Source organism: Rosa rugosa, chromosome 2, assembly GCF_958449725.1.
Source record: "Rosa rugosa chromosome 2, drRosRugo1.1, whole genome shotgun sequence".
Taxonomy (NCBI): domain Eukaryota; kingdom Viridiplantae; phylum Streptophyta; class Magnoliopsida; order Rosales; family Rosaceae; genus Rosa; species Rosa rugosa.
The window spans coordinates 59800152-59807021 of record NC_084821.1 but is presented as its reverse complement, the minus strand read 5'-3'; the positions used below and the strand labels follow the sequence as shown (position 1 = coordinate 59807021).

At 38.8% G+C, this 6870-nt stretch overlaps 1 non-coding gene across 1 annotated transcript; it reads left to right on the top strand.

Annotated features, from left to right (window-relative positions):
* Window positions 1–695: 695 nt before the first annotated feature.
* TRNAN-GUU (transfer RNA asparagine (anticodon GUU)) lies at window positions 696–769 on the top strand. Its single transcript has one exon. It is a non-coding gene; the product is annotated as a tRNA-Asn (tRNA).
* The last annotated feature ends 6101 nt before the right edge of the window (window positions 770–6870 follow it).

Sequence of the window (6870 nt, the reverse complement as noted above, 5' to 3'; positions counted from 1 at the left end):
AAATACTGCAGTCCAAGTAGCCCAAGAAGAAGGCCCACCCAAGGCCCAACAGGCTTGGCTTGGCGCGGCTCCAGCCATCACCTCCAGACCACCACACTTCCAGCGCAGCTCCTCCTCGGTGCCTGCTCCATCATGTCCCCGCCGCCCCGAGTCCGCCACAACCCGACAAACCTCGCCGCAACACGAAAAACATGATGAGACCAGGCCGCCACAAGCTGCATCACCACGAACCAGTCTCGATTTCACCGTCCTCGATCGACGCCTCCACCGAATTCGAATCGCGCCGTGATCCAAGCCTTCTCCATTAGAATGTTGTTTTGGCAGGTGCAGTTTGGTTTTCGTGTTTCCGGCAGGTAATCTCTGGGAGGTGGTGGATCTTGTGTCGGTAGAGGCTTGGATCGACGGCGCGATTCGAATTCGGTGGAGGCGTCGATCGAGGACGGTGAAATCGAGACTGGTTCGTGGTGACGCAACTTGTGGCGGCCTGATCTCATCGTGTTTTTCGTGTTGCGGCGGGGTTCATCGGGTTGTGGTCGTGGCAGACTGTGGTGGACTCGGGGCGGCAGGGACATGATGGAGCAGGCACCGAGGAGGAGCTGCAAATTAAAACAAAACTGAAAAATAAATTGGGCTTTTATTTCTCTTGTAAGTCTAAATAATTTATTATAGTTACATTATAATAAGTGTACATCAAAGCTGGAATAGCTCAGCTGGTTAGAGCGTGTGGCTGTTAACCACAAGGTCGGAGGTTCGAACCCTCCTTCTAGCGCTTTTTTATGCTATTATATTTTCTTTTTTGTTTTTGTTGTTTGGATTCGTGACATTAATTGTTGTTCAAAGGTTTCGCCTGTTTAATCTAACTTATGCGACTTGTCAATTTTATGTATTAAATTGAGAGTTGACAATAGCTTTTTTAGTTGACATCTTGCATTTTGTTTCTCAACCAAATCTTCATTTTGTAGATCTCTGTATCAACCAAGGTTTTAAGTTTCTCCGAAACTGCCGAAATTTCCGTAAATTTAAAGTACCGAAACGAAATTCATATGCTATATCATTTTCGTCAGGAGTTTCTCAAAATTTTCAGTACATTTCCTCGAAATTCTTAATTTCTGAAATATCTACACACAAAATATATATTTAAAAATTAATACTGAAATTTTATCCGAAATTTCTCTGAAATTTATGTGAAATTCGTTTGTCACTAACAAAATATGAAATTTTGATTTTTTTTTTTTCCAATCAAGTTGAAATTGAATACAACAAAACCCTCTTTGCTTTTATCTGCTACCAATTGTGAGGCGAATTATGGAAATGATAGGGGGAGTGGCAAATCATGGCACTACAACCAATATAGTAGTGTCATACTACTTATCCTGGTGCAAATCGTAAATACAATTCTAGAGCTAGAGATACACAAGGAAGACGCGATGGCCATTTGTTTCTAAATGAGTTTGAATCACTTTCTTCAAGTCTTGGCTCAATAGACATAGGAACTCAATATTGTGATAACCCTAACCCATTCCATTCTCATCATCCTCATCATGAAATGAGTTCTACCTCATAAAGTACTTACGGAATTGGATCAAGCTCACAAGGTGGAAGCACATATGACATTTTGATCATTCGTCGTCCCAAATGCCGTATGCTGTAATGAAATACCATATTGGGTAATTCCACAATATCCGATATATGGATTGCATGTGGGAAGAGATCAACACACATACATTACCCATGTGATGAAATACCAAAATCATTTCCAAAATTCATGTACTTGGGAGCAGTATTGTATGATACTAAATGAGAGTAGTTCAACCACATTGTAGTAGCTCTTATTACTAATAGTTTATATTGCTTTTGTTGTTCTTATTCATTTTCATTCACGGAGTTTTTGCATTACGTCCCCCCCCACCCCCGGTTGTTTTTTTCTTCTAATTATTAGTGAAAAAGGCATGATGGCCAAGCCTCCCACCGGGTTCCAGTCATTAAAAAAAAAAAAGTAAATCACATTCACATTATCAATATACATAACATTTATAATTACATATAGATAAAAACACTAGTTTAGCAACTTACTACAGTTTTAGTTAATTACTCATCCATATTAAAATATTAAATATCACAATTCTATTATTTATGTATAATTTTAGAGAGGTTACATTGTAAATAGGTTTATTATAGGTTTTTTTTTGGGTAAAAAGAGGTCATCCCGATATTGTATTTCAGCAAGCAGTACCAACACGACACACCCCAAGGGGCCGTCAGAAAGAGCCGTATTACAGAGTACCCTAAAAACCTATTCTAGAAGCAGAATAAGAACCCAACATACCCCAAGTACACCCACCTTTTAAAAATTAAGCACCTTTATTCTAACAAAGATCTAGCAACTCCGAAGCAAACATAAAAAATTCAACGAAGCAGCTGATCTTTGCGACCTGAAAATAAATCAAATAGAAACAAATGAAGTAGGCGAGTCCTCGCCCACTCCCCCTTCAACTGAAACCGAGGCCACAATAGGACTAGCCTCCTCAACTTGCACCCCTACCACCTCAATGATATTGGCATCTGCAGTCTCAGAAGCCTGACTATGAGACAATAACCAAAGCAGCCCAGTCCAGTTCCAGCCCAATAACCAAAATGGAGCCCAACAATCCAAGGTTGCACAAACCCTAGCAGACTCCATCAAGGTTACCTCCCGGCTGCCGCCTCCACCTTGACCGCTACCGCCGTACCTGCCAATGGAAGAACCTCCACCATCCCAGAAACTCTTACACAAGCCTCCAAAACCAGACAAACAGTGATCCGGGAAGTAAACTGATAGACCCCTTGGCCACCAAACACCACCATCGTCCATTGAGCGACGACCCTCGTCTGTATAGATGTCGAGATCGCCATCAACCTTGTCCATCATAGACGAAATATTCCTATCCCCATCGCTTCCAAGAACGAAGCAATCCGACACCAAACTGTTATCATGAGGAATAAGAACCTGAGACGATGCCGGAATCATCACCCGCCCAACAACCACGACGGCCAAAGCAATGAACAGCCAAAGGCCCAGAGATAGGGAAAAACGTCGACGAACCCCGCCGCCACTACCCTCACGCCAACCAGGAAAAAGGGACCAGAGCCCCGTCCACCCAGTCGCAGATACACCACCATCCATAGTGATGAGATTTTGTCGAAAACGGCAGCCTTCGAGTAAACCCTAGCAAAGCTAGGTCAGTGGGAGGAATTATTATAAATTTTTTATTATAGGTTAGTTTAGTTTATGTAAAAGTTTCATTTAAAAACATCATTCTATAAATACAATTAATGTGATTTCTTTATTTTTAACCAAAATTTTCACCGAAATCGAAACTTTCCTTAAATTTGAAGTACTGAAATTTAAAACCTTAGTATCAATTTATTTTTATTTTTTTTTGTGAGTAAAAGGCTGAATTTCATTGAGGATTTGGTATCAATTTATTTGATAACTCAACATTCTCATTTACTCAACTTGAGATTTATTTATTTATTTTTGTTTTCATTTTGCATGAAACCAAATCCTAATTCACTAGTTTTTGGATAAAAATGAAGTGACTCGCCAAATTATTTTTGAGATCGGCCGATTTCTTTTGCTATAAACATGCCATTCACTTTCTTATCTAATTTACGCATTTGTTGTCATGACATTAATTTCTATTAAGCTGACTTTATCTATCTAACGCTTCTGATTTAGCCAATTTACTCATCAATTTTTTTATTTTATTTTTTTGTGAGTAAAAGGCTGAATTTCATTGAGGATTTGGTATCAATTTATTTGATAACTCAACATTCTCACTCATTTTTTTTTAGATCACCCTCATATTGGTGAAAAAAAAAAAACACTTGCCCATCACAAAGAAAAATAGATCTTTCCGTCATGGCTCGTCTTAAGTCTTCACCCTTGTTTTTTGTTAGGGATGTGGTCTGCTCGGCCAGCGGTCTAGCCGGAGCTGTGCACGGACACGACGGTGTCGGTCGGTTAGCCGTTTTCAGGCACTTACTCACTGTACAAACTACAAGTGTGAGGCAAACTGGCAATTGCGTGGGTCAGTTTGCATTTCACTCATATATGGGTAGTGGGCTTGATGACCCAAGACGATACTTTCCATTGTACAACAATTTTATGGATGTGGCCTTTTTATCAGTTTCATTTTTATGGCGTAATCATCTTGTTCTAATAATCTGCAACTTCTATGTCCATTCCAGCCTCTGACCATAGCTGCGGCCTGCGGATCTAAGGTATGTCAGTGAAAGGAATTGCTTTCACTTCACTAAATACAAAACTTAGAACTTTTTCTTTTCTCCACCATTTCTAAATAAAGAACACGCACATAAAAAAATATGAGATGCCCAACATTTCGAGTCTCTTCACTCATAATCAATTAGTTAATCAACTTCCTTTGAAGCCGACGCTCATATTTTTATGCTACTTGATTCATCCTCGTCCATCATGATGCATACTTAACATGCGTATTCAAGCACGGAACTCAGAAGGTGCTGGGATGTGTTGCAGACTTGCAGCAACCCCCATTTATTTATTTTTTGAAAAAAAAAAAAAAGAACTACTAGAAACTAAACAATACGGGAGTGGATCCTCTCCTGAGCTCATTCCCATCCTGAGCTTCCTGACATTTTAACTAGATAATGACACGTGGATATAATGAATCCAACGGTCTACGATAAACTTTAACTTGACTTTATTCATTTTTTTCTTCTCTCTCTATTCTCTTCCTTCACGCATCCCTCTCTCCCCTCTATTCTTCTTTGCTGGTCGGTTCTACAGCTGAGAGTCTTAGACTAAAAAGAATAGAATAGTAGCTTGAAAAATTGGGTCTATGCAGATTTATGTTGGGAACTGATGATTTATTCTCTCTCACTCAGCCTAGCTTACTCGCAGCTGATTGCTTTTTCTAAATTCAAATGCTTATCTATTGTAGCAGATCATCTCCTCCTTTCCTCTCCTTCTCTCTATAATGAAATCACCTGCCACTGCGCCAGAAAATAGACTACTGATGTTGAAGAAATATAAATCTAGTTGTTTAATTCCAATGGATCTGGGTAAATCAAATTTTGGGTCGCCTAATTTATTGAATCATGGTGGCTATAATTTTGGAATTATCTCGTTCCTCTCTTTGTTGGTTTTGCAGAAAATCACAACCTTTTCTAATTGGATTTTGCAAATATAAGAACAAATTGATTTTTGTTTAACGAATATGTTCCCTTGATGGTTTACCCATATACCCAGATATTGTTCTTCAATAGAACAGAAGAGCCAGCCCATCAATGGAACACCCACCCCAAAAAAATCGAACCCATCAATCGAATTCTCTGACTTACTTGTTGTAGGTAATACTTCGATCCCCAATTCCGTCCCATGCATCAATTGAATCCCAATCAAACCCAGAGGGTAGTTCTCTGCTCCGAGTTCACTCGCTCTCTGTTTCTCTGTATGCAAGAATAGCCGCGACGATGCAGTTTTTATTTGGCAGCGAAGAGATTCTGGTTCAGGAGCTCCAATGGCTCCCAGACTCTCCAGTACTTTGAGCGAAGGAGCCGTTCCCCTTCTCTTTCTCTGCTTTTGGTTGAAATTTTAGATGTCAATAATCACTACGTGGCACTATTGTAGACCATTAGATGTTGTTTTTACCATTACAGGATTAAAAGCTTAGGAAGCTCAGGCAAGTTCATTGCTCAGGAGAGGATCCTCTCCCCACAATATATTATCCAAGTCAAGTCTTATAGCTTTTTTGGGCTCTTTGGGGTGTACTATTGCTTATACATGTCAACTTCAAAACTTTTTCAGAGGATCTGAACTGAAGCTGGTGCTTTTGTATTACCCAACTACACCACCACCGGTGCAATTTACAGTTATTCACCAAATCTTAATTACTTTTTTCAGTTCGGTTTAGCGAAGCTTTTATTTGAAAGTTTGATTTGAAGAGGTAGCTGACTTAATGAGAAAGTAATTTAATACCAGTTAAACTTGTTAGGATCATGAATACTAGGATCTTTAATGAGATTATTATTTGCACTTTTAAAAAATTATTATGTTGCAATTTACTAACAACCATAGAACTGAGAAAAATGTTGAGCATAGTGGTCCAAATTGTATAAGGTTAGTCATTAATTGAATTGGATTTTAAATGTGGCGCCGATGTATTTGGGAGAACAAATTGCAGGTGAGTTCGTAATCCTCAGATTTCAAATCATCCAACTTATTTCCTTCATTTCCATGTCTGCTTGTGGGTTTGGTAGAAGCCAGTGTTCCAGTACTCTATAAAGAAATTTCCATTAACATGTGACTTTCATTGAAGCCCCAACACCACTGTGTCTTACATACAAGGGTACTCTATATACAATGAGACGTGTATGATTCTATTTAAGAGCATATATATTATTATAGCCTTGTATTTTGGATGCAATTACAGTAACATAGTTGTCGGTCGCACATAGGTGCAAATAACAATTTTGTGACTTTTTAATATATGTGTTATCTCAGACTTTGTTTGGCTCAATGACTATTTACACTTACATGGTTGTAAGATATTGGAGAAAACTAATTTTCACCTAAACATTTTAAAAGTTGCCAACCCAAAATCTCTAGTAAGGACATTTTGTTTCCACCTAAAATTCAAAAGATTAATGCATAGGAACACAATAACACAGTGACTTGTTCGTCCAATCCAATAGTCCAAAAATCGCTAGAAGTTAAACAATAAAAAATAAAAATCCAATCTTTATGCAGATAATGAATTGAAACAAGATGAAGCTAAGATTTTTAAATCTCGATAACTTCTAGAGCAAGGGCTTTGCTACGTAGAATAGCAGTTCTCCACTTCTCCCATC